The sequence below is a fragment of the Xiphophorus couchianus genome, chromosome 12 (genome assembly GCF_001444195.1).
Source record: "Xiphophorus couchianus chromosome 12, X_couchianus-1.0, whole genome shotgun sequence".
Classification (NCBI taxonomy): domain Eukaryota; kingdom Metazoa; phylum Chordata; class Actinopteri; order Cyprinodontiformes; family Poeciliidae; genus Xiphophorus; species Xiphophorus couchianus.
This window is the reverse complement of record NC_040239.1, coordinates 23,347,561-23,375,024: the sequence shown is the minus strand read 5'-3', so window position 1 is coordinate 23,375,024 and position 27,464 is coordinate 23,347,561. Positions and strand designations below refer to the sequence as shown.

At 38.3% G+C, this 27,464-nt stretch overlaps 1 long non-coding RNA gene across 1 annotated transcript; it reads right to left on the bottom strand.

The window, feature by feature from the left end:
• Nucleotides 1-318: 318 nt before the first annotated feature.
• LOC114154087 (uncharacterized) lies at nt 319-19,877 on the bottom strand. The gene is made up of 5 exons (XR_003597474.1): nt 19,866-19,877; nt 17,966-17,969; nt 1,310-1,465; nt 980-1,072; nt 319-592 (listed from the first exon to the last, which is right to left on the bottom strand). It is a non-coding gene; the product is annotated as an uncharacterized LOC114154087 (long non-coding RNA).
• Between the last annotated feature and the right edge of the window lie 7,587 nt (nt 19,878-27,464).

Below are 27,464 nucleotides of genomic sequence, written 5' to 3'. Positions count from 1 at the left end.
AGTATGTAAAATTTCTAAAACAATTCTGAACATGTAATTTGCATGACAATAAATCAGTGTAATGTAACTTTTATAGCAAATTTCTTTAACATATTTGTAACACTAAGTAGCAGTAGTGTTATAAGTAGCACTACATACTGGAACGTAAAAGCTGCTGAAGCCCAGTCTTTCAGGTGAACGTTCCTCATTAAAAAAATACATTTGTGTCCTCCAATAAAGAATACAACAAGAAATACAAAAACTGAACATAAGAACATTACCAAATTAAACATGAGAAAATCTTTATTCACTCATAGAGGTGGTTTTTAAGGGGCAATGCCTTGTTTGACAGTTTACCTCCATCCAGTTCCATTACTATTTTCTGTAATACCTCGAAAGTGTAGCGGAGGTCAGCAGGGTAGGCGAGGTTCATTGCATATATCAGTCCAAAAAGCATTGCAACAGCTGTTGGCACACTATCCAAATTGGACAACACTCTGATGCCTTCAAGAACGACCCCGATGTCTTCATCTGCTGAAGAACAGTCTTTAAGATGAAAAACACCGATGGTGGTGGCTCCAATACCCTCTTCAATATTAGCTTCATCCACACCCTATGTGAAGAAATGACAAATTAATCTCTTTCTCTAGACCTAGCTGTATCTAGTTCTTGATATATAGATATAGTTAACATAACATAGAGAAAGAAATAGATATATAGATAGATTTATATAGATCGACAGTTTTAGAGATAGATTTAGAGAAATAGATAGTTTTAGATAGATAGATATCTCTAGTCCTTTCTCTATAGATATCTCTAAGTATACCTACATGTAGATATAGACAGATCTATGTGTCTATTCATGTAAAGATAGATCTATCTCTAGATATCTAGAGACATCTAAGTCTATATAGATACAACTATATGCAGATCTAAATCTATTTCTATATTTAGATTGATTTATCTATCACTAGGTGTAAATACACATTAAGATACATACCACATATTTATGGATGAGCTTGGCTGGATCTTCTTCCATATATATGCAGACTCCCTTAATGACACACTCCCGTGCAACATCAACATCTTCACACTGAAGGAAATTCAGTATGAAAAAATTAGAATTTTTTTCAAGCCTTGTACTTCACAATGAAGTTTAATAATGTACTTTACCCAAATGTTTTTTATGGTGAAGAGATAGAAACTAATAAAGTTAAAAGTAAAGTTTTAAATGAAAATAAGCAAGAGTAAAAGTCCAAGTTGACAACATTTAAAACAAGAAAAATGTAATTTTCTATATTATTAGTTGTGTTATGGCTACATCACTTACATCATCCATTTGTGCAACAATTTGTCTAAGCTTTTGTCCGAGCTGTCCTCCTCTTCTTTTGAAGAGCTTCCTCAGGTTGTCACAGTGGAGATCCAGTTGAGAGAAGAACTTTGAATGAAGCGGTATGGTCGTAATTCTCTTAAACTCAGCATTTATCTGAAAAAAAAAAAAATGTGTTACCATATATTGCAGTTATCAGTAGATATTTACAAAGGACACTTTGCATAAGTCTTGAGAATTTGGAAAACATTCGGATTTTTACTCATACCGAATACTGTGCTCCAGCACTGCGCTGGACCATTGCGCCCCCAGCGAACTGTGCTGGATGGCCTTGGCATCCATACAGCGGCGCTTATGCAGTCGAACCATTACGTTAGCAAATTGAAATATGAAGATGGAGGGGATCATTAATGTTGCGCAGTGCACCACAGATAAGGGAAAATAACCCAGAAACCCGTCGAAGAACTCAAAATCCCTCATATTCTTATTTTGTCGTTCTGTCAGCGACGCTACATGCAGAATTGTTACCATAATAACGAATATCGGTTCTGTTAGTGTATCATGTTTCCACAAGGGTATAATCCCAGAAGAGGTGGCTCATTTGCTTGACAGTGCTAATATGAAAGAACAAAAAACATGCATTTTCTATACGAACAGAACATTGAGAAGCCAGTCGGTTCTAAATCGTCACAGTAGCCATGAGGGAAATAAAGTAACGGACACTTCTCCTGGTGGCATTTCACTGCTTGGAAACTATTGAAACCACCTCGTTGATCTATCCCAAGCACACAAATTAAAAATATGATCGGTAACAACCGTCTTCTGTGGACAACTTTGATGGACTATAGCATACTGTTCTGTACTGCTGTATTTAGCTACAGCTATTAGCTATACTAATAAGAATAGCTAGCAAAATGAAAACAAAAGAACATGCAGATAGTTTAACAATGAGCTATTATACAAGACAATAATCATGTGGAAACATTCTGAACTACAAAAAATATATATATTTAGATCACTTACCTAATCGATATTCCTCTAAAGATTTGTCTTAAACGTTCTTGTCGCTGAGGAGTCGGAAGAAACTGGGCGGCAATCGCCATATCTTTACAAATATCTTGTTTGGCTTCTGATTGGTTAAGATTAAAAAGACCGCTCTTATTATTGTCCAATCATATTTGATAGTGTCTTTTGATATATTGCATCATTTCCGGTGATGATAAAACATGATTACAATGGTTTTAGTAATGTAATATAATTACGTTAAACCAATGTAAAGAAAATGTGTAGTTTCATTATTGTTGATAATTAAGTAAATGATTCTTTATTCAATTGTGTAAATACAAGAGACATGATTGTCTTGTGTAGTATTAACTTATTTTGTTTGTGCAAAATGAAAGACCCCTCAATTCTCATTTTTTCAGTGTACTGTACTTGAATGTTGTAATTCCCAGCTTGTTGGTCCAGAATGAGGAAATTAATTCATTAACACAAAGTAAAAAAACACAATTATTTATTTCATGTACTGACCTGTCCACCATTAAGATCTTATTGCTGACTTACAAAGCTCCAAGACAACAGACTGATCTCTGACAACCATAAGTGTCATAAGATCTCTTTGGTCACATGGTAGTTTGTTCCTAAATTTATTCCTAAATCTAAGCTTGTGCACAGATTTTGGAAGTGACTGGAAATCCCACTAAAATTGTTAAATCCCACTTAAACCCTATTTTTCTGTACTGGTCCTAAATCAGTTTGAGAGTTTAATATTAATATTATTAAGAATATTTTTGTTTTGTAATCTCTGTAATGTATAATGAAGTTTATTTTGCTGCTTACTGTACAGCATTTTGTCCCCAGCTGCTGTAAACCTGCTTTACGTACAAATATGATTAGATGTGATAGTTGTGGGTGTTTACAGTTCTTTGTGTTCATTTTAACTTGCTGTCATTTTTCTTCCTCTGAGAATTTCCAAATGCATTTCCAGTTTTGTTTTTACTTCCCATCTTTTGTAACTCAGCCATCTCTCCTTTTACTTTAGTGGCTGCCACTTCCAATCTCTCCTCTCGTCCCTTCCCCCTTTTAACTCATTCTGAATTATCCATAGCTGCATCACTCCCTCGCTTTTTCTCTTTTCCTCACTCCATCCCCCTCTCTCCTGTCTACACGTTCGCTTACTCTCTGTCTCTGTCATCCTCCCCTCCTCCCAATCTCTCAATTTACTCTATTACTTCATCGCAGCCTTTCACTTTCTGCAACCTCTCTTCGTGCCCCCCACTCCCCACGTCTTTTCCCTCGCTCTTCTCTGTTTCTCTTCCTCTCTCCTCTCTCCTTTCTCCCACTTCCTCTGTTTCTCTATGTCTCTCACTTAGTGTAACTGTAGGATATAGGTCAGCAGGGCGGCTTGGCTGACTCGTGTCTAGACTCAGCCTCAGTCTTGGGGGCATGCAGTCACACAGCGGAGCACATTGACCAGCACAATCAACGCACCACGGTGGAGCTCCATTGACTGCATGACTGTGGAATGCGTGTGTGTGCAAAGCAAATGCAAACACACACGTTGGGGGGGGGAGGGGCAAAAAAAAAAAAAAAAAAAGCTGAGGGGCAAAGTTCTTGTGTGAAAGCTTTGTTGCAATCCTGCACATTAGCAAAAGCATTAAGGGTGTCTGTGAAGAGAGAGTAGAGTGGAAGAAATGCCAGCGTAAATGTCATTAGTTAAGAACTGATATTTACAACAGGACAAACTTAACCACAGGGTGCCTCTTTAAATTGATCCGAAATGTTCAGCTGGGCATACAAGTAAACCCGGGGCTGTCTGGAGTTTCCTTTATTAAATGTAGTATTTGTTATACACCGAGCTGAAAGTTGTGCTTTATGACGGTGGTCGACAGCTGCGTTGTGTTTTACAGGGAGCGCTAACGTGGCTACGGTGTGCATCTGTTTGTGTTGTCTGTGTTGTGGAGAAGTAAACCGGTTTATGCAGGGACAACGAAGGACGTTGCATCATTTTTTTTTCTTCACCAAAAAACAAAAACTATGATTAAAATAGTTAATTTGGCAACCAAAACAAATTCTTATCAAGTTTACTCAAAAATCAAATTCTCTAATGAATGCAGGGGAGCCAGTTCAATGCCCTCAGTTGTGATGAAAACATGATTGTACGTGTGTGTTTGTTGGGGCAATGATTCATTCAGATGAGTGTATGTCCTGCCCCTCCTCCTGCTGCTGCACTTTTCTGTCTGCAGTCCAGATGTGTTCCCCTTCTCCCTGGATACTAGTTTAGTCTCTTCATCTATCTATCTATCTATCTATCTATCTATCTATCTATCTATCTATCTATCTATCTATCTATCTATCTATCTATCTATCTATCTATCTATCTATCTATCTATCTATCTATCTATCTATCTATCTATCTATCTATCTATCTATCTATCTATCTATCTATCTATCTATCTATCTAGTCTGCAGTTTTTCTTGGAATTGTTTTCACTTTTTATTTGTATCTTGTTTTTTTTAGTCTGCCTGGTAACAGTGATGTTCTTACTTTTACCACTCTTCAATATTGAAACATGAATGGGAGGAGAGGTGTTTGACTGTGTGCATGCATGTGTGGAAGATGTGCATTGTCAGCATCCACGAATGCTTCACACTGCGCACAAGGCTTGGAGTGGAAGAAAAGTGAATTTTCCCATGGCTTTCCAGAAGACAAATCCAGCCTGTAATGTAGCTTCGTGTTCATTTTACTCCCAGCCCATAAATAATGGCATACCTTTTGTCAGCCCTGTCTACCTCCTTATCCCATTCTCAGCAGGGTAACCTCCTATTTTATATCTGTGCATTTACAACTTTTCTCTTCAAAACATATGAAATCACTCAGTGAGTTTTTTTATTTTATTTTTCATTTTCCCAACTCCTGTCTGTCTGCATGTTTTTATGTCTAAAGGCCTGTAGGTTAAAAGCATGGAGGGGATCTCTTTTTATTCACTAATGAGAAAACCTGCTGGGAACGACGACTCTCATCTAACATGAGACGTACAGGAACAGAGCAGCATGCTCTCACAATACTGCAAATAGTTCAGGCTACACATACAATCAAAACACAAAATATACCAAAAAGACATGCAACTCAAAACATGTTGAGTCTATGTCTCTAATTCACCAACCCTTTAAAAGGAAGAGTTGCACTTCAAATTGCACTGCCAACTAATGCTGCAGTGCAAACACACATTTGAATGAAAATATGACTACATTAATATATATTTACACATCTTATTTATATCAGAAATTAATGCAAAACTTGTGGCTAAGCAAAAAGAGGGCAAATATATCACAAAGAGTATAAATGAATCGTCTTCCAGTTATGTGTGCCTGATACTGTTGCAAATCATTTGTGTAATCTACAACCACATCAACAAAAGAATATATGCAGTGTTGTGGTTTTCAAAAAAAATAAATCGACATAAATTCAGAGCTTTTCTCACAAGCCAAGTGTTGTATCTAGAGAAAAACATTTTAAATAAATTTACTTGACCTTAATCACACAGAACGGTGTGTCTCAAACTTGTTTCGGCACCTCCAGAGTAACAGTGGGACTAGGTAAGAGTCGAACATTTGGTTGGTAATGCAGGTAGGGCTACTTCTAACACAACATCCACCACAACTAAAGTGTAGGCTAAACCAGCCTCTGTGTTTCTGTGTGACAGATTTATATTTATAATAATCATCGAGAAATTATTTGCTTTTAAGACATGAGCTTAAAATGTCTAGAAGTAGTACAAAATGGCTAAAATGTCACTGCTGAATACCAGTTTGACCAATCAAAATGTGATTATAATTAAACCACTTTCTTTTCTAAAGCCTTTTCAGATTGATGATTTGCCTCATATTTCTAGTGCACATAAAGATACATCATGTAAGAAAATAATGCAGTGTTTCCTGTTTAAGGTTACTCTAGGTGACTCCAGCACCCATCATTTCTCTCCAGGTACCCAGACTGCCATTTTTTATTTTGGACCTGTCAAAGCATTTCTTTGTCACATATACCACCACAACAGATTCATCAACTCAAATGTAACAATAACTCTTTACTTTGTCTCATGATATGGTATTCATTTGCATAGAAGATGACTGCATCACCTCAGGATGCCAAATGCTTGAAGTGGCTAATATGGTAGCCACTTCAAGCATTTGGCTACCACCTATCTTTATTGTCTGACTAACCCAGATAATATTTATTTCACCATTTGGAAGCACTACCAGGCTGAAAACTTTTATTTTCAGATTTAAAGAAAGGGAATATGAACTGATGTGAAGCAGTCCACCATCATTCTGAGTCCTTCTTAGAACGTCTTAGAACTGAAACCCATTTTATCCCCCATCTGTCTGGAGGGAGCAGAGCTGTGGATGGAAATCTTATTACCTGGCATTATGTGGGAGATATGTTGCTATGATTACTCTGCAACATTACCTTTGTGGTCACATGTAAGAGTGATGGCGTTTGATCCGCTTGATAAAAGAACAAAATACTTGACCTTCAGGGTTTAATATGGATTTTTGTACCATGATTATAATAGATACAGGACGGTAGAGACTATTGCTATTTTTTTCTTTTTTAAGCTAAGCGTTGTTTTATTGGAACCCTGTATTCTTAAGTCTCCAGTGTGTTTACCTGCGTATTTATGTTTTCTCAACACACCTTTTTTTATCTTAGGCTTTGAAGGGAATTCTGACCAAAGTCAGGAGAAGCTTTTTTCTTTATTAAAATTATTTTTCCTTTCAACTTTTTCTTTCCTCAAACAAATGAATGATGGAGAGGAACGTCCCAAAATCAATTCCATGAAATTAATTAAATCAGTGTGACAGCTCCTGCTTTCAAATGATCAAACAATTTTAATATCAAATCTAGATAACATGTTAATCCAAAAATCAGTTTAAATAAAGGTATCTAAACCAAACCAGCCCTTGGTGACCAGTTTGCCTGATTAAGAGTAAACACAGACCAGTTTGGGAAGACCGACAGCGACAACCCAGAAAAAGTGAACAAGTTCAGCTTTTTATCAAAACTAAGGCTTCCTAATTGAAATTCCTCTCCTTTTTCTGACCTGAGAACTTATAAAATCCACCCGTTCTCTCCTTGTGCTCTTATTTCCTGAAAACACATCTGACCAGTAGATAGCCTGTCCTACTGACCTCATGTGCTTCTGTGGTATAATTTATATGTGTGTGCATTTCACTGATGTAATAGTGTTGCTCACCCCAACCCCTGCTTTCCGTTCCATTCCTCTTCTCCATTTACTCTGTTCTCCCATGTTGCCCCAGGCACCACTGTCACTTCCCATCATCCTTTGTTCTTGCAGTAAAAGTGACGCTACGTGGTGAATTGCTATCCACATTTTTTTTTCTGCTTGAACAACAGTTAAGCTATTTTACTAAGCATAGTTTATTAAAGAGTCATAGCCAGCTTTCTCAGATACATGCATAGTCTTTGTCAAGTGCATTGATGTTTTCATGCAAAGCCCTAATAATAAAAAAGCCAAACAAAACCCAACAGATGCAGATAATCAGTGTTGTCTAACTTAAATACCAACCATATATCCCAGCTGCAATTTCAGCAAAGCAGCAGATAAATCTGATTAAATGCATTTTTATCACTTTCTCATCCAAACAGTTGGCTGTCTGTTTGATTATTTCAATACATGATACATATTAATGTTTTTGTTTCTACTATGGTTATTTTTAAGTGATGTGTTTTTGTGCTGTCAAAGCATAAGAGATGAGGACTTAGCACACAACCCTGTGGTACTCCCATCAGGATAAAGAAACAGTGGGGTTCAAATTGCGTGTTAAAGCTGCAGTTTGTAACTTTTATTAAAAAAAAAATATATGTATTTTTTTACATATTTCTTAAAACTGCAACTATTTCCTGGCAGTATGATATGAGGCAGATAATCTTCCTGTGGTTCTTCTGCCATCTGCAGAAATATAACACCTGCTCAGAAACAACCAATTAGAGCCAGGAGGAGGATCTTAGCACTGTCAATCATACTTGTGTATTGTCACTTACTGTTGAATGTAATTCAGTGTTTGGATATTGTTTGACTGAGGATTGTAGTTTAAAATCCAAAACTGTGTTGTTCAAAAAGCCTTCTGAGTCGGGCTGTTTTATGTGGCCGAAAATTGCCTAAATATTTCAATTTCACGTCGACACAACATAAACATCGTGTTGAAGTTTATGTTCGAGGAATCCCTCTTTACATTTTGGATTTAAGTTCAATTTAATTTTTGTGTTAGTGACGCTGATTTCCAAACTTTCCATATTTCTGTGCCACGAAAACCGCATTGTTTTTATCAACCATTCAGACGATGCCCCGACATTTTTGAAAATCAGTTTTAATGTGTGTGTGTGTGTGTGTGTGCGTGTGTGTGTGTAATTTGTACTTTGCTATATGTGTGTGTGATCATCAGGTTTGTCCACTTCAAGTATTAATGAAAGCTCCGCTGTATCCCTAAAAAAAAAAAAAGGAGTAACACTGACACACTAGCAGAGCTCCCCACTCATGTGTCCTCAGCCATTATCACTCCCATAAAGACTTGCTTATATAATATGTCCAGCCATTAATGGAAAATAACACTCGGCTCCAACAAAGGACAGAAATGCAATTACAGTTCTGAATAGCGGTGCTGCTCCTAATTCTTACCCAGAGAGGAGAGAGCGAGCGAGTCAGGCAGAGTTACCAGGAAGGACAGAAAGCAGGAGAAGAAGTGAGAGACCTGACTGCCATTTAGTGAAAGAGAAAATTGTGGAAGGGTGGAGGTAGTGTTAGTATTAAGAACAAAGAAGGGATGAAAGGTTATAGTGTGGAAAGGGTCATTATTAGCTCTTTTGTTGTTCCATAATCCACAATGATCTGTGGTTGATATGTCTTGTGTATCTCTTCTTTTTCTTTTTTTTACTTGCTGGACTTTGGGGCAGTAGGTCAGCGAGTTTACTCCATCCCATTTGCTCAGCATTATCCTTACACCAACTCTATTCCTTGGGACTTAGTTTAAAGTTATAAAGGGTAACAGTGCTTCCTTCCTACCTTTTTTACATTCATCCCTTCCTTCCTTATGTTTGAAATAGATATTAAGAAATTGTATGTTATCTGTCATAGATGTCCCATCTGCAGTTTTGTTCCTAATAATGAAGGAAGTGATTTAAAATAAGGCATTAAGACGTTTCCTCTGAATTGACACTTCAGCCCATAGCATGTTTCAAAGCAGATTCAGGTAACTATGGAAAAAAAAACACAGAAAAAGTTGTTGTCCAGATTTGTAGGCTCTTCAATTTGAACATCATGAAATAAACAGATGTCAACAATATGATGTTTAAAAAAAAAAAAAAAAAGATCTGTAGTGTTAAATGTAGCTTGTTGGAAAACAAAGTTTACATGACTGGTTTTTATTATGGCAGAAAAATATGTAGACATTTTGAACATTAACTGGTTGTAAAATATTATGAGTGTTACTAGAACAATGTTTCTGCGGCGTCAAACTAGATGTTGTACTCAAAATATTCTTGAGTTAAATATGAAACTGTAATTGTTTTGTTTTTTTACAGTGATAACGTGATATGTTGGAAGATTTCAAACATACAATCTACACAATACAAAGAAGTTGGTGCCTCTAAAATTACCTCAAATGAGAAAACATGATCATTTTCTGAGAGTATTTATAAACGTAATGCCTATCAGTTTGCAGAAAGTCCTGTTCCTTTTTGTGATGTCCTTCCGCTGGCACTTGTTAGTAAAATGTGAATTTTTTACACATCTGATAAATTGTAAAAGATGTGAAAGATGTGAACGCAAACCTGCGTTCACATCTTTCAAAGATAAACGAGAGATTTCTATATTCCTGAATTATGTCTCCTGTTTGAACTGATCATACAGATAAAAAAAAAATCTACCTGATGAAACACAGTTAAAGTAATGTTCCTCCATGTCACCCATATCTTTTTCACCAGATATTTTGAGAAATGTGTTGTTTTTCTTGAGCTGAGTGAACATATCCAGCGAGGGTCCAGGTTCTTGTAGCAGGCACGGTGTCAGGAGAGGTTGTCGTCACATTTGTCAGATTCCTGTAACGTGCCAAACCTGCTGAGGGCAAAGACACACGCAGGGAGGCGTGTGTGTGTGTGTGTGTGTGGGGGGGGCGTGCACCCTTGAGTGCATCTATGACGTTCATGTTTAAGCATCGCAGCATACGTGTGTGTGCGTGTATGAGTAAACACACTTGGAGCAAAAACAGGAGCACATATTGTTAATACTTGCAAAAGAGACAGATTACTAAAATATTGTCACTGAGTGTGCAGGTGTATGTGAAGCTTTGACAGAGAAATTTGCACTGTCCTCTTGTGTGTCCTCTGACCCTCAAGTCTTTTTCTTTCTTTTTTCTTTTTTCTGAATACTTATTATGTAGAACAACTGTTTGCATGGCTGCATTATGAATCATCTCTGTGTCGCAAATCACCCCCTAAATACATCTAACCTTCACGGTTCAGCTTCTGGGTGAGCTCATGTGTTAGTCAGCGTGCAAATGTGGGTTCAGCAGAGGGGGAAGCTCCTTCTGCAGCGGCACAAACAAATGGATGCAGATCATCTAAAACTTTCCAAAATATTTTATCGGTGTCTTTAAAAATCACGTACTGCTCTCGAGGTGGGAGAAATTGTGAAAAAGTAACAAATTTGATGTTAAATTCGAGGAAGCGTGAGCAGATTATTTTCCTGCAAATGATTTTCATTTCTCTCCTCGGACCAGTTGTCCTCGAATTTCCCTTTTCCTCATTGGGAAGACGAAATGGTGGCGATTAAAAATGTAAGCTCCCCGTTTTTTTGTGAATAATTTATCAGTGAGTGGCATATGTTAAATATGTGTTGAAAGCATACATTAGATTTGTTTTGTATACAAATGAGCTCCAGGCATCCACCCTTAGGGGGGGAGATTGTAGCCTGAGAGATTTGGCGTAGACTGATGGTGTATTATTTAGATGTGCAAAGATTTCCAGTTCAGTTGCTGCTGTTGCTTTTGGGCCTGATTAGACCACAGGTTGTACCGAGGGAGGAGTGGAAGCGGAGATATTCAGGCACACAGACATACATCAAAGCAGATACAATATAGCGAAGCAAAAAAGTTACTATGCTGTCGAGAAAAATCCAGAAAAAAAGGAAAACAAGAAATATTTAGATGTACACACTTTATTTCCTGTCCCATTGTCTACACAATAAATAGCTAAATTTCTGTAAATGTTAAAAAAAAATGTTTGTTGGTTTTATACAAGAGATATAGTCAACATAATGCACTTGCGAAATATGTCGAAAATACTTGAGATGCTTAATCTTTGCATCATTTGTTTATCTTTTCTTACAAATACAAAGCAATATTTGCTATTTGCAGAACAAATCTGATCAGTAAAAGCTTTCTAAACGTTTTCACGTGGCTTTTCACATTTTGTCATACGACAACTGCAAATTTCAGTGTATTAAATGTGGATTTTATGTAGTAGACCAAAATAAAATGGTACATAATATAGAAACAGAAGGAAAATCATAATTGGATTTCACTCTTTTTTTTTTTAATAACATTTGAACAAAATGTGACCTGCAGTTTTCCACCATATATACCATTTTGCATGTGAGCCAGAAAGTTAATTTTGGTCTCATCTGACTACACTTGAGTCTTTCAGAGCTCCTCGCTCCACAAACGTACTTTGTCCCATGTGTCACTCTGAACCACAAAACCTCCTTTAACTTGATGGCTTTCCTCTGAACTAATACTGGTGTGAATCTCTGCAGCTCCTCCAGAGCCACCATGACCCTCTGGGCTGTTTCCCTGAATGATGCTTTTGTTATGTCAGGTGGACGGCCATTTCTTGGTAGTTTTAGTTATTTCAATTTTAGGTAATAGATTGAATTTTACCCTGTGTGTTACAGAGTGAAAGCTTCTTCAATCAAATCAGAGGCTTGGATGTCTTTTACTGAACATTTCTGTTCAGGTTTTATTGAGGAAAAAAAAGGTAACGAACACTGAACTCTGTGAGACACTGAGAGCTTTAACCTAACCTTGCACTGAACTTCTCCACATCTTTCTCTTTGACCTGTTTGCTCTTTTCCATGGCCTTCATGTCGGTGTTTGTTCATCAATGTTCTCTAACAAAACTCGGAGGATCTTCACAGAATAGCTGGATTGATACTGAGATTAAAATTCGTACTGAATATCATCTACACAGGTAGACGATATTCAGTATTTGTTCTGTTAGGAGACTTCTCAAAGCTACCAGAGACATCAGGTTTTATTTCAGGGCATAAACATAAATGGGCTTGAGTTCAAATCTAGATAACTTTTTTCTAAGTTTTTATTCATGACTTCCATTTTAAAACTCTGCATATTTTCCACCTGACAATTATGTGCTATGAAAATGAATCTATTTGTCTATTACTTTCTGCTTGAGGGATGCTTAATGTTCTCTGGCAAAACCGTCTCTGCTTGAGGTCATTTCGACTTGATTCTCTGACAGATTATCTCTCGTTGTGGTTTTATGTGCGTTTCTCACAATAATCAGCATTTCACCTAAGGTCAACCTGAGGTCACCGCTATACTGCTGAGATTAGTCTGAGAAGTTAATCTCCTCTTGTGCAGTTTGCAAGTTATACAAAAATAACCGAGGGACAGTTAAAATCAGGCACAATATAATTATTACCTCTGAAAATAATTAATATAACCTGTATGTGAGTGTTTATGGATGAATAAGGATTTTTATGTGAGCATCAGCTTCTGACCCTTCCTGAAATTCAAAGCTGGGTTGGCTTTAAGCAGAAAGTCCGACCTGACTGTTTATTTCAAAACCAAATAGATGGCACATAACCGAATGTTGGTATAAAGGATAAACTGAGCAAAACATAAACTTATTATTTTAGTTTATTTGTACCAAATGATCAGAACTGATCTAAGACATTAATGCTGCTATTATTATGATAAACAAGGTCTGAAGATTTAGTGTGCAGCTGAAGGCGACGAGAAAAACTGGAAAACAGAAATAAGAATGGTGTGTGTTAGGAAGTGGATGTGAATAGTAACTGTGTGTGTGTTGAAGTGGGGGGGAGTTGAAGTGTCTCACGCTAACACATATCATGATCATCATGTTGGCAGGATCTGAAAGATTAGACACATCAATAGTTTATGAATCTCCACAGAATTGTGCTCAATTCCCCCCTTCTATAAATTACTAAATAAGGGCATTTACATCACAGCAACACTGCAAACTTTTTCCCCTTTTCTTCACAGCTTCTTTTCATCTGCTTTTTTTTTCAAGCTGAAACTTGGACACAGTCCATTTGACCCTCGCAAACTCAAAAATGTAAGCGAGAGAGAGAGAGAGAGAGATCAATCAGGAAAGCGCTCCAAAGTCTTTATTTCTGAGATTCAGAGGAGAAGATACAGAAAGAGAGGGAGAGAGAGAAAGAATGAGGGGAGGAATAAAGGGAAAAGAAGATGTGGTAAAGACGTGAGCACCTTAAAGACAGACATAATTAATAGATGCGGCCCGCCGATACACATGAATTATGCAACTTTTATATTCAAGGAAATTACAAACACAACCCATTGGGAGAGAATGGAGAGGAATCATTATCCGCAGACTTGAACTTTAGTAAAATGCACCAAATTTTTAATAATTAATCCGCATAAACAAATAACACATGAATAAAGAACACAATGAGAAGCCACCCAAGCCACGGGAGTTGGGCGAACTTCCTCTGTAACTTTCCTCATGTGTGGAGAGGAGGAGAGCGCAGAGACGAGTCAGCGAGGAGGATTAGGGAAACGGAAACCGATTATACCAGATAATGAAGGAATATAATTGGTTAGAGCACCTCGCTAAATTAATTCACACATTTTTTTTTTGCTCAGATTGTCATGTTTTCACATTTAAATCAAGCTTTTACGGAGCACATGAGGGGCTTTTAACAACGAGATAGCGGTATGCTGACCACGACCATGTTTTGTTGTTCTGTAGAAAAGTTTAGAGTTTCAAAAAGCTGCAAATGAGCACAGCAGTCAGACACTTTCCAGGATGAAGATTAATTGCCTGTCTTGGTGTGCCGTGTCACTATAAGTAAATTAAAGCACCGCTGCTAACTTTAAGCCTGGCAGGCACAGCGGCAGCTTTTAGACTTTCAAACAACATGTCTCTCTACGCACAGAGAAAATAAGGTTGTACCATCTTACGATGTTTGCAACTCTGGAAGAAGACATTAAAAAACCAAAAGGAATTATTCCACAACCCTGACATTCCAGTTCACAGTCTCTTACTTTAAAACAAATAAATGAGTGAAAGAAAAACTATTAAACATTAAATGGAGAGTTAAAAGAAAGCAACCTACAGTTGTAATAATGCTGAAGTTATAATCTGCCGTGGGGAAATTTTAACCAATAGCAGATTTTTTTTTGTGCCACAATATGAACCTGGAAAAAGCATAAAACCTTTTCATAATTTTTTAATTAATTTATTTATTTTTTAAAATAAAATTAACAGTATCTTATTAAATGGTGCCCCTAACAATCACCTAATTAATAAGCCATGACTTTCTGTTTCTTTGAGGTACAAATAACATGAAACGGAGACCCGTTTCTCCTGGCTGCTAGAATAAATGAGGATTAATTATATAGTGTAACGATGGCACTTGACTAAATGTAATGTGTCAATTGTTGACTGTGTCTTTTATGACTCTGTGTTTTTGTGTTTTTATGATGCAAACTGACTTGTTGATAAAATGTGCTATACAAATAAGCTTGATTGATTGATATAAAAGTATTCACTCCCTTGAATGCTTTACATTTTGAATTACTTTTTCAAATCATTATCAATAAAATAATATTTTTTTGACAAAATAAATAAATGACAAAAAACCCTTTAATTTCTCAGTTAAATTGAATTTCTACAACATGATGATCTACAATCACTTAATTCACTCATTCAGTTGTTATTCAATAATCTGGTCAAATCAGTCAAAATGGTTAGTTGTTGAGTTTTTCAACAGGACACTGACCCAAAATATTAGGGCAAGTCAACAGAGAAATGGTTCACTAAATGCAAAATTACCTTTTTTATGGTGGACACAGATCTGAACCTCTGAAAACCTTTGGGTGAGTAGAAGAGGGCAAAGCCAAAACCCAAACAGGAAGTGTCACAGATTTCTGCTCTTACCTTATAAATGTTATAGAAACGGTTGGAGAAGTGATGTTCTATTTAGAAAAGTTGTATTAGTAGCAAGGACCTCAATTATTTCTTAACATACAACATTCTCCTCCCTGAATAAATGCAAACAAAACACTCATTTTTCGCAGAGTTTTCGTGAAGAAAAATTCGCGGTGAGGTTATGCAACAACAAAAAAGGGGAATTTATTTTAAGGCTTTTTGCACATCTTTGCAAAAAGGGTCTTTAAAGGTGATCGACAGTGGAGACTATTCAGTCTTGCTGCAGTAAAAGCATGGTACAATCTGAAAGTAAATGTACAGACATCAATAAACAACAACAAAAAATATTTGGATGTTCCTGAGAGGAGGACAGTGGATCTGTCAGAGTGGGTTATGGTGAGCAGAGACGAGGTCAGAAGGACACCCTGAAGTGACCACACAGGGATGGCCTGCAGGGGCTCAGTCCGACTGGAAATGAGCAACACACACACACACACACACAAACACACACACACACACACTCACAGACAGAGTCACCTTCAACCCAGAGCAGCATATGTGTTTCACACTAAACATATCCGTCTGAAATGTTCACACCACACAGTTCAAACACAAACCCGAAAAATCAATCGACTCTTTTATAATTTTGTTTTAAACATAATACATAATTTTATCTGTACAAAAATAAGACAAAGAACATATTACAAACATACTGAGAAAGAGACTTTATTAGTACGACAACATGGCAACGTGAAACCCAGATGCGGTCTTTTTATTTTGGTGAAACCTGCTCTGTTTGGGGAATGTAAAGTTTTAATACTGCATGTAATCAGATCAGTAAATCTCTGTTGGAAAAAAAAAACCCTCTAGCCTCCATGCCATTCTGCATGGTATTGAGTGTAAACATCAATAGATAAATAAAACATAGCAACTGGCATGACAGAAATGATAAAAAAAAGAACCATTTTTAAAACAAGCCCACACATATCACCAACATTAAACTCACTGGGCAGAAAAAAGAACCAGTGTAACCACTGGTTACACCGGCCACATTATATTCAACTGCTTGTTAAAACAAATAGCAAATCATGTGGTGGCAGCAAACAGATTATCAGAATGGATTTTGGTGCCAGACACACTGGCTTGAGAATTTCAGAAGCTGCTGATATTCTGGGATTTTCAAACACAACCATCTGTCAGGTTGATACAAAAGTCCAAAAGGGTGAAAACAAAATCCAGCGAGCAGCTGATGTGTGGACAAAAAGGCTTTGTTTGTGTCAGATGTCAGACAGAAAAGGGCAGATTGGTTCAAAAATCAAATAAATACTTGTAAATGGATCAACGAATCGTGATTTCACAATTGAGTTTGAACATTTTTGAGATTGTCTCTGGTGCGGTTCGCTTCTGGTGTGAATTCAGATCAGAATCGATCCAAACCAGCTACAGGAAATATATATCTTTTTGAACTTAATGAGCCACCACTGTATGCATTGATGATACTAAAACCTTACTATAGCTGCTTTCTGCTTAGTGATGTTGTGGGTCATGGCATCACGTCTCATTCAGCGCACAGCACACTATTATATCGCATCGTGAGACCAGAGTTAGATAAGCTGCTCTTAACATTCAAAAATGTATCGCAGTCCTAAAAACAGCACAAATGCAGAATGAAAAACTCCCAAAGTTTGATTTTGTGGGTCTGTGATCTCCTCCCTCCCCCCCATTGATCGTCACATGTACAGCTTTACTCACAAATTATTCTCCGCTTGCAAAAAAACACAATGTGAAAGCGAAATGCAGCAAACAAAAATGATAAAGTTCGTTTTTTGGTCCGGATCAAACAAGCAAACCAGAGGTGAGATTACGCCCTGAAAGTTACTTTTGAAGTCAGAACGGCGTCCAACCTGTGTCAGGTGAAATATTGTGTGTATTTTGCCCACAGAAAATATTTTTTGCAGCTATTTTTTAAAATATATACATCAAGAAACATTAGCTTTGTATTTGTTCAGATGAATGAAACAAAAATATATGTCTTCATAGTTTCCTTTTATTTTAGTTGAATGTGGATCACAAATTCTTTCCATTTTTGCCAGGATTTCAGTTTTGACTAAGCTTCTCAGTTCCTCATCTCCTCTCATTCTTTTAAATTATTTCTTCTTAAAAGAGCAAAAACAAAATTTGCTTTTTGGCTTTTTCTTTGTCCTCGCTCCTCTTCCTTTTCCCTCACCAGAGCGCAGCCAGCGTTTAGTCAGCATGGCAAAGCAGCAGCAACAGCAGCTCCTCCAGCTTTTTCTTTTTTTTTTGTCTCTGTGGAGAACAAGGGTTGTGTGGTTCCTAATTGCTGTGTGCCAAAGAGACTCCAGGAACCAATCAAAGTGGCCAATCTCTAAAGACGAGCCAAAACTAATTTGTTAGCAATACACCTCTCTCTTTTTTTTTCTTCTTTTTCCTCCTTCCTTTCGTGCTCCCTCTTCTCCTGATGACAGCGGAGGGTTCATTTTTGTGCCACAGTGGTCATGACCTCTCCATCTCCTCCCCTCTCCTGCTCTTTGGCTTCTCTGGGAGTTCATCTCCGATGCCGCTTCCATTGTGACCCGGCTCTGAAAGGAAACCACGATGAGCTCAGTGATAAGGCTGGCAGAGGGGGGAAAAAAAACTCTCTCTGTCTCTCTCTGCTTATTAAAATCTCTCTGTGCCCCTACAATATGAGAGTTTGTGTGTGTGTGTGTGTGTGAGTGTTGTGTGTGTGCTTGGGACACACCTCAGGGAGCGTGAGAGCGGAGCAGCCGTGCTCAGAGAGAACACACGCGTTAGCTTTGGGTTTCATTTCTGGCTTGTTCAGTAGGGAACCTGGCGGCCTGCTGAGAGCCTGAGAGTAACTGGGTGTATCACTGATCACATGTCAGTGTGTGTGTGTGTGTGTGTGTGTGCGTGTGTGTGTGTGAGAGAGAGAGAAAGGCAGAGTGTGTGCTCTGTCCTGTTACACACCCTGTACCTTTTGCTTTGTCACCTTCTCCAAGCTCACAGCTTTACTCTCTCTGAGGAGCGACGGCTTCAAAAGACAACTTTAAAACGTGTCTGTTTCACACAGTCAACAAAAGCATCGCTCAGACAAAACACACACATGCAGGCACGTTGCTTACTCTGAGAACACACCTAGCATAGTACCTCTGCAGGACACAAAGCCTACCGAGAATAAAAAACAATCACTCTTTTATTTCGCAGCAATACTGACATTTACGGCTGCCAAAGCGCCAAGCAGCTTCCTTGAGGCAGAGTGGAAACGAGAAAGAGAAGTGAAAGACTTCTTTAAGACCCTGCTCTTATAAAGTGGGGTGGGTTGAACACTCCGATAAAAGGTAAAGAAGCTGAGTACATCATCGCTCATGAGCGCGCTGCAGATGGAGCGTGTTTTTTCAGACCATGTCTTTGATAGCTGCTGTAGCTGAAAGTGAGGAAGCCAGGCAAAAACACAGCTGCAGGTCTGAGTGATGCAAGCCCAAAGCAACTCTCCTCCCCAGAACCCCTAAAATAAGCAGGTCACAGTTGACACGCAGGCTGCTGCTCTCACAGGTGATGCGTGGGACGGCCCCACTCATTACACAGGAGAGGACTAACCAGCTGGAACACTGAGGTTTTTCCAGCCTGCGTGTGAAACCCAAGTCACATTTTGTTTAACTTTAAATACATCAAGAATGCATTTCGCTGATGGTGCTCAGACAATTAAAACCCGAGACTGTTTTTAGCACCCAAATGAGCAGTTTGTGGCTCGTCTGTGGTTTCGAACAAAATCCCAAAGGCTTGGAAAAAGCATTCAGACATCGTGTACTTTTAACACATTGTGTCTCATTAAAGCCTCTACAATCACTGTATTTTGTAGGAATTTTTATGTTGTAACACAAACACAAAAATTGTGAAGTGGAAAGAAAACGCCTTCATGGATTTTATGACGTTCTATGAATACGAATCTTTTTTTCAGACTGTTTTTTCTTCCAGTACCCTAAATAAATTCAGTCCAGCAAAGTTAGGACAAAGTTATGAAGAAGTTTAAAACAATATCCAAAGCTCTGAGTTTCTCAGAGCCTCACAATCCTTCATTGGGAAATGGAAAGAGTACGGCACAATGGCAAACTTACAAAAGCATGGCACTGTAAGTCGACAGGCTGGTCAAGCAGACCACCACTCAGAGAAACAGCCTTTATGACAAAAGAGTAAGTTATAACACACATGCATCAACAATGATAAACCTTGATCGCCTTCAGCTGGTTCAAAACTGTGCAGCAAGACTTTACACTGGAACAAACCGAAGGTGTTTTTGGAAACCTAAAGTCAAATCCTGCTTTAGCTTTCAGGAACCTACATGGTGACTCTCCTTCGTACTCCAACTCGAACCCCATGTCCTCCAGTCACAATCTGCTCGTAGTCACAAGGATCTGATATAAAACTCGAGACGAAGGGCCTTCCCAGACTGTTTCACCTTTACTGTGGGACAATCTGCTTTGTTTTTACATTGTGTTGAGAGTTTGGGCTCATTTATGAAGCAGCTGAAGACATTTTTCCCAAACGTGTTATTCGTTAAGATAGTCTAAGTACTTGTCTAACTTCCTGAACCGTTTGATTTAACTTTTTAATCATGTCTTAGTTTACCCTTTTCATGTTTATGCTTGTTTTTAACTTTGTAAAATTTACCTCTTGAAAAAGAAAGTGATTGTTGAATAAAAGCCGTTTGTTGGAAGACGCAGCAGATAAGCAAGAGAAGGTGCTCTGATGCAAAGGGTTTTATGAAATAGACAACTAAAACTCTCATCCCGACCGTGAACCATGGTGGTGGCAGCATCATGCTGTGGGCATGTCTTTCTGCCAGCTGATCAGAAGATGGATGGTGCTATAACACAAATGTTCCTCCTTATCAAATTTTGGACTAAATTATGCATTTTTATGAAATGTGCTTGACATATCATAATCTTTATATTGATTATAAGAATAATCAATATAAAACAATGAACCCCTATCAGATATGGTATCTTCTGCTCTTTTGGTCTTTAGGATTTTTAAACCAGTTCATCAAAATGTGTTCCAGCATGATTTTTGCTGTATCATTGGAATAATTAACAGCAATTCAAATTATTGGTAACATCCTTTCGTTTGGCTTAATCCCAAAAATTCAAACAAAGCAAGAATGTAAGATTATTTGTTCAGAGATTCATGGAGACAATACAGATTTTTACCTCTCTACTTTCTTTTTTTTTGATAAGGATTTAAAAGCCTGATTGGACCATGACAGAATAAGGAAAGAAGTGAGATAAAGCGTCTTTTAAAGGAGCCCACTGAAATATCCTATCTATTTTAATCTATTGTCACCTTGGGAGAGCAATGTTCCGTTTTTTTGTCTGGACTAATTGGATTTTGAGCATGTATATTGGGAAAAAAAAAGTCTAATTAGATATTCATCTGAAGGGGAGGCGCAGTGAAATCATTCACTAAAGATCACTTTCTCTAACAAAAGGTAGCATTCCTCCCCACTCATCACTCCGTCTCTTTCTCCTGCGTAAATCGTGCATTTCATGTCTTCCCTCCTCCCCGTTCTTCAGCTCATGTCAGATTCATTTCCCCCTTCCCCAGCTAAACTCATTGGTCTAAGAGAGAATGCAACCCTTGGAGAGACACGCTGCTTTTCCGCACGTCGTTGCCGTTTGTTCGTCTCTGTCTGACCCCTGAAGCGAGATCAGGGGGTCATCGCAGGGCAGGAACGACCTCAGTTAGTGCGTCGGCCCAATTGTTTGGATTAAAAATCGCGTCGCTGAGAGAACGGAAACACTTACACATCCGTTTAAAAAAGAAAGAGGATTGGTTTATAAAAGAGTTGGTGGAGAAAAAAAATCTCAATCTGATATCTGTGTGGATGGAAATTGGACGATTTGGATGTGGTGTTCAGAGCTCTTCTGATGAAAAGTCTTGCCAGCTGTTGCTTTGAAAATGTAACACGAAAATGAGCAAAACATTACGGTGTTCTGTTTTTATAGGATAGATTTTTTACCCTTTTTGTATATTTAGACCACAACGTTCCCATAACTTGATCATTTAAATTTTCCCACAGGAGACTAAAACGTCGCTTTCCTGAGAAAGAGTGGATAAGCAAATATGAAGTACCTTGCAAAAGTATTCACTTCCCTTGGACTTTTTCAATTTCTGCCACATCACATCTCCGAGTGTCACAAAACCTGTAATTTTATGTGATGGCCAATACAAGACAGCTCATAATCACACAAGTATAAGTGTATATCTTTTTGCTGAAAATCATTTTGTCTTTATGAATCTATCAGCTTTGCACAACCAAAAGGAAATATGTCAGGCATAGTCAGATTAGGCAGAGAGCAGCTGTGAACATAAATTTTAAAGTCTTGCAGCGGCTTACTTGATTGAATTTGATTCTGGACTTTGACTGGGCCATTCAAATATGCCTTGATCTGAACTGTTCCTCTGAATCTCTGTCTCAATCCTTTGAAACTTCTCAGAAGTTCTTTGAACATTCGCTCCATATTTAGCTTCATTAACTTGGAACATCTTTGCTGATGAAGAAAATCATCCAGACAGAATTGTGCTGATGGTGTTTTTAGTCTTAGGACATCAGACCAGAGAAACTTTTTCCACATGTCTCCAACAAAAGGCTTCTTTTTTTCCAGAAAGATCACATTTTTTGTAGTGAATGTTGTTTTAACCCCTGACCTGCCTGGTGTGTTTCTTAGTCCTCATCATGCTATTTCTTCACTGATGTTCTCTATCAAGCCTCTGAAAATAATCAGTTGCACTGGATTAATTTCAGAGTACAACAGTAAAGTTGGCTGAATACTTATCCACACACCAAACTTTTCAGATTTGTACAGTTTTTCCTCCACTTGACATTGTTGGTAAAGCCTTTTATGTATATAATTATAATTCTCTACTTTGTACTTTAACCACAAATACACTAACATTTGTGGTTGTAACTTGACAAAAATGTCAACAAGTTCAGGAGGTATTCTTACTTTTGCAGGACGCAGTAAAACTCTTCTCTTCTTTCCCACAAATTTCTTTCTTTGAAGTGAGATATTATTTCACTTTTCTAAACATAGAACTTTGATGGCTCATCTTTCAGAGGAATCAGGCAATGTGTTGTGTTTACACTGATAAATACATGCTCACCCGTTACTTTCCTATCATTTTACTTCCAGAAACTCTTTGAATTTTACCTCCCAGCACCTCTCTGAACCACCGGGACACTTTCCTCTACTCGTAGATGTGTTTGCCCTTGGCCTGTGAAGCTATTATCGCATACTTCATATATACAAACGGCGGCATGCCCCGTACTAACAGCCTGTTGAGCAATGAGAAGTATGTGTCCGCAGCCTCTCACCCTCGCTGCCCTACAGAATAGCTGTTTAAATGAGATTAGTCCTGACAAGTGAACTTCAGCTTGTAATAAAACCCCCTTTTTATCCGCAAAGCAAACATTAGAGCCGCCCCCTGAATGAATACCTAACTCCTGAATTACCATAACAATAGCTCAGCTGAGTACACTCAATGCTTAAACTAACAGTGCAGAACACACACTCTAAAACACACACACACACACATTCACGCGCACGCCCTTACATGTGCAGCGGCCGCACTAATGAGTGGTTTCACTGTTTGAGTTCAGCGCCTTGTTACTGGGTGGAGGCCGCAGTCGAAGCGTCGCTGTGACGATGAGCAACAGGAATGCCGAGAAGCAGACAATATTGTTCTGGAGCGTCCATCCAAACTCCCACCACCCTGAAAGCCCCTGAAATGTGTCACAAACCGGCTCAGAGACGACATCGGCACGTCCGCGGTTCTCGTTTTCTCTCTGAGAACATGGTTGCTTCTTGAATCACTATTTTTATCTCTTTCATCATGTCCACACCTTCTTCCTTCATCCTCACTGAAAACACTCTAAATCGAACTCCTTTTCTACACCACCCAGAACCTCCTGCCCCCTTGGACACACCGAGGGATCCCCGGACCTTCTAACGCTCTATTACACCCAAACACCCCCTTTGTCTTCCACCATCACTCCTCACAGTGAGCCCCCGCCCCCATTCCCTACAGGACCTCAGGAAGGGGCTGTCCAGCGCTGCAGAAGGGTGCAGAGTGCAGGCCGTTGGTTCCCAGGACCACTGTGCACTTGTCATGTAAATGAAGAAGTCACAACCAATTAGAGTAATTGCAGCGCATCGTGCTGTCTTCGCCACGGCTACTGAGCCGAGGAGGGGCATGGGAGAGCGAGAGGTGGAGCGGGGAGGTGAGGGGGGAAACATGGGATGAGAAAAGACCAAAATATGATGAGGGCAAGACAAGCAGGGGAGAGAGTGCACGATAGAGACGGATTTAATGGTATGTGTTGATGTGTTTAGAAATGTCGCATCGATATCAAAACTAATCTAAATGCATCACATAATGTTATTTTCATATTTTTTTGTTGTTCAGTATTGTTGAATTAAAAGTCTCATGGTGATTTTTTACATTTAGAGAAATGTTATTGTTATCGCAGAAATGAGTCTCCTCAGCACAAAATGCAGAATTCAGATCAAATACAATCTTAAAACATTTCTCACAGGTTCATGTGTCAATATTCCAACCCTAAAAATATGTGTCAGTGAGGGAAATACTGACCATCTTTTTCTGAAAAGGAACTTTTTTTGTTTTTAACTTGTCGTAGAAGCACACTTCCTTGATGAGGTTGCAAGATTGTTTGTTCTTTTTCTGAGCAGCATAAATAATTAATTTGCTACAAAAAAACCAAAGAAAAAAAACGCGACTTGTATTTGCAGTCTGTCGAATTTCTTAAGCGCATTATGGCAGAAACTACAAATCTGGAGAATAATAACTGCTGGACTATATGTGCCTTTTACAAAGGAAGAATGCAATAGTTTGTTAGGAAGAGCACTAAGTTTCTGCATTCAAGTGCATTCAGTTGCGTGTGTGTGCGCATGTGTGTGTGTGTGTGTCGGTGGAGGAAAAAGAAAGGAGTGGGTGTTTCACAGCAGGTGGTAGGGGCTAATGGAACCCCCTCTGGCCTATCAGGAGTAAGGCTTGGTGGTGCGAGAGAGTGTTTTTGTGCACTATGATGGTAGCTGTGTGCCTATGCAGACAGTGAGAAGGCAGAATTGTGACAAATGAAAATTTGCAAAGGTAAGACAAGAAAAGAAAAATAGGATTTCTTCTACAGATCAGCCTTTGTTTCATAGGTTTTGTCCTCTTTATTATAAAACTCAGCCAAAATCTTAAAACCTGTAATGAATTCGTACGGCACCAAACTACAAAGAAATGTAATCTCAAGGCACGTTATGGACAGGTCCAGTTTATAACCACTTATACAGAATCCAGTTTTAAATTACAATCATATAGTTGTAAATATAATTATATTATATTTTCATTTATATTCCGGATCCACATTCAGAGAAATATTACAGAAAACTTAAACTTAAATTTCACGAGTGAACATGAGAAAAACAAAAAGGTTTTCAGCTTCTGAGCCCGACTGCTCTCTCAACATGTGCATGTCTCTTTTCTTTTAGTCCAGACGTCTTAGTGGCAATTCTCCACCGAGTTTTGCCATCTAGCCACAGGCAGAAACTACTAAAGTTAAAGGTCTGTTAATCTAAATATCTCATTTTGCAGACATCCAAAAGTTGTCCTTCAAAAATAGGGGGCAAAAGCATATTTGAGAGAGAAATGAGATATAAACAAAACTTGTGAATAGGGGCAGCGGGGGGGAAAGAGATGGGCTTGGACAGAGAGGCAGCGTTTGGCCCTGCGGCGTCAGTATCCACCTCTGTGGTCAGTCAGCATGTAATTTAATGCCTCTCATCCATCTATCCTTCCATCAGGCCTCTCTGCCTGACCACAAACAGTCAGGGCCTGAGGCGGCCGGCGCAGCTTACCACACACAGCGAGGGTATTACAGTCAGGGAGGAAGTTTTGAGTGTGAATAAAAGCTATGCTTGTATTGTGCCGTAGAATCCACGGAGGTCTAGACAGCTCTAGTAAGGATACGGTATCTTTTGGTCCCTTCCCCCTTCCACTCACTGTGCGGCACACTTTCACTGTAAGTGCATGAAACGCATGCAAGCAGCATAGAGGCGGCAGGCATCAGCAGTTTTGGCTCTGCACTCATGACTCCAAGTTTCTGCTAATCTCTTCTCCTTAAGGAGCGCGTTTCCTTCCTTTGCTTCAGTTTAAGAGAAAATGCTGATTACAGCTGCGATTAGCAATGTGCCGAAAATGAGTTAATTACAAGATTATCGCCAGATACACTGCAAAACATTTGTTTCCAACCGTTTTATTAACTCAAAAAGAGCGGATCAAAGAACTTGGAGCTGGTTGTGACTGAAAATGGTGACAGTTCTCAGTTTTAATGCATTTGATGAAAGGGAAAATAATTCAAGTTTTACATTTTTGGATCTAGAAATCACAGATCAGAGCAGATCAAGGGATCAACAGTCGATTTAAATCTCTGGCTGATTAATTTGTGCATCTCAAGGTGGAGCTTCACGAAAATGGTCCAGAAATGAGAAGTACTTTTTATGTAACACTAAAATTATTTTCTTAATCTAAGATTTTTTTTAATGAAAAGAGAACAAAACAAATCAAGAACAGAAAAAAATAATTTTACCCATGATTTGAATTGTTCTAACTTCCTCACCACAAGAAGAAGGAGGGTTAAAATACTACTATATTTTTGCTTAAATGAAGAAATCATAATTAAACTTTTTCATATCATAATTAAATTAATGACTTTTTATTTTATCCACATATTTAATTTTTAATTACTAAGCAAAAAGCATTTCACTCTTGCTTTGTAAACCTGAGTGTCATCACACAAAGTTGACCAGCTTCAAAACTCAGGCACAAAAGAAATAGCTGTATTTTTAATAACATTTATATAACCACTTCACGTCACACATTCACAATATAAAAACATGTATAATTTCATGAAAAATAAATGTGATTTAGTCAGTTTTTGTATTTTGTTAATGTGAATGTGTTGCAGATTGGTCAAGCTGGATTCAGGTAATAACTTAAGAGTATGAAGTTATTACATTTATAGGGTATGAAATGTTTTATTAATGTATGCACATTAAACCTATTTTAAATGAAGGAAATTAATAAATACAGAACCACGGGGATCATAGTTAGCGACTATTCTGCTAACTATCAGAAGTGTGTGGAGCGATGATTTTCTAAGTCTAAGTAAGTAAATAAGTCAAATTTGATGTCAACAGGCATATCCTTGTCAATACTGTTTAATACTCTTGTGCTTTTAAATTAAAGTATTCTTTTAAACATTCTACAATGTAAACAGAATGGCATGATGAGGAGAGGGAGTCAGATGGTGTAAGAAAGTGGAAGGACATTGAAATAAAAAAATAGGAACATTAGTTGAGAAGAGGAGGGAGGGCAGGATGAAGGCAGCTGGATTTTTCCCGTGTCTCCCCTCCAAAGTGGTTAAAAGGACAAAAACACATTCGGAGAATTGAAGGGCATGAATAATTACTACAACACTTACAGCTGAAAGTAAACTGTGTTCAAAAAAGCCTAAAACATGACAAAATTTGTTTTGTGTCAGCTGCATTGAAACACCCACCCATAGGTTCATAGCTTACGATGCACTTAATTTGTTTACAGAGGCCGAGTCGACACCTGGAGGACTTCAGTGATGTATGACTCAATTGGGTCATTTTTAAACCTTGAGGCGAAGCTGCTCTCAGAAGATGTAATAACGAAAAACTTCCCAATTTATCAGAATTCACCTGATTTGAATTTCTATCAAAACGGGCAACGCCAAGCATATGTAGGAGAAGCCATGTGTTGTGTTCCTGTGTTCATTACGTTTTAATGGTGTGTGAATTTTCCCACACAGCA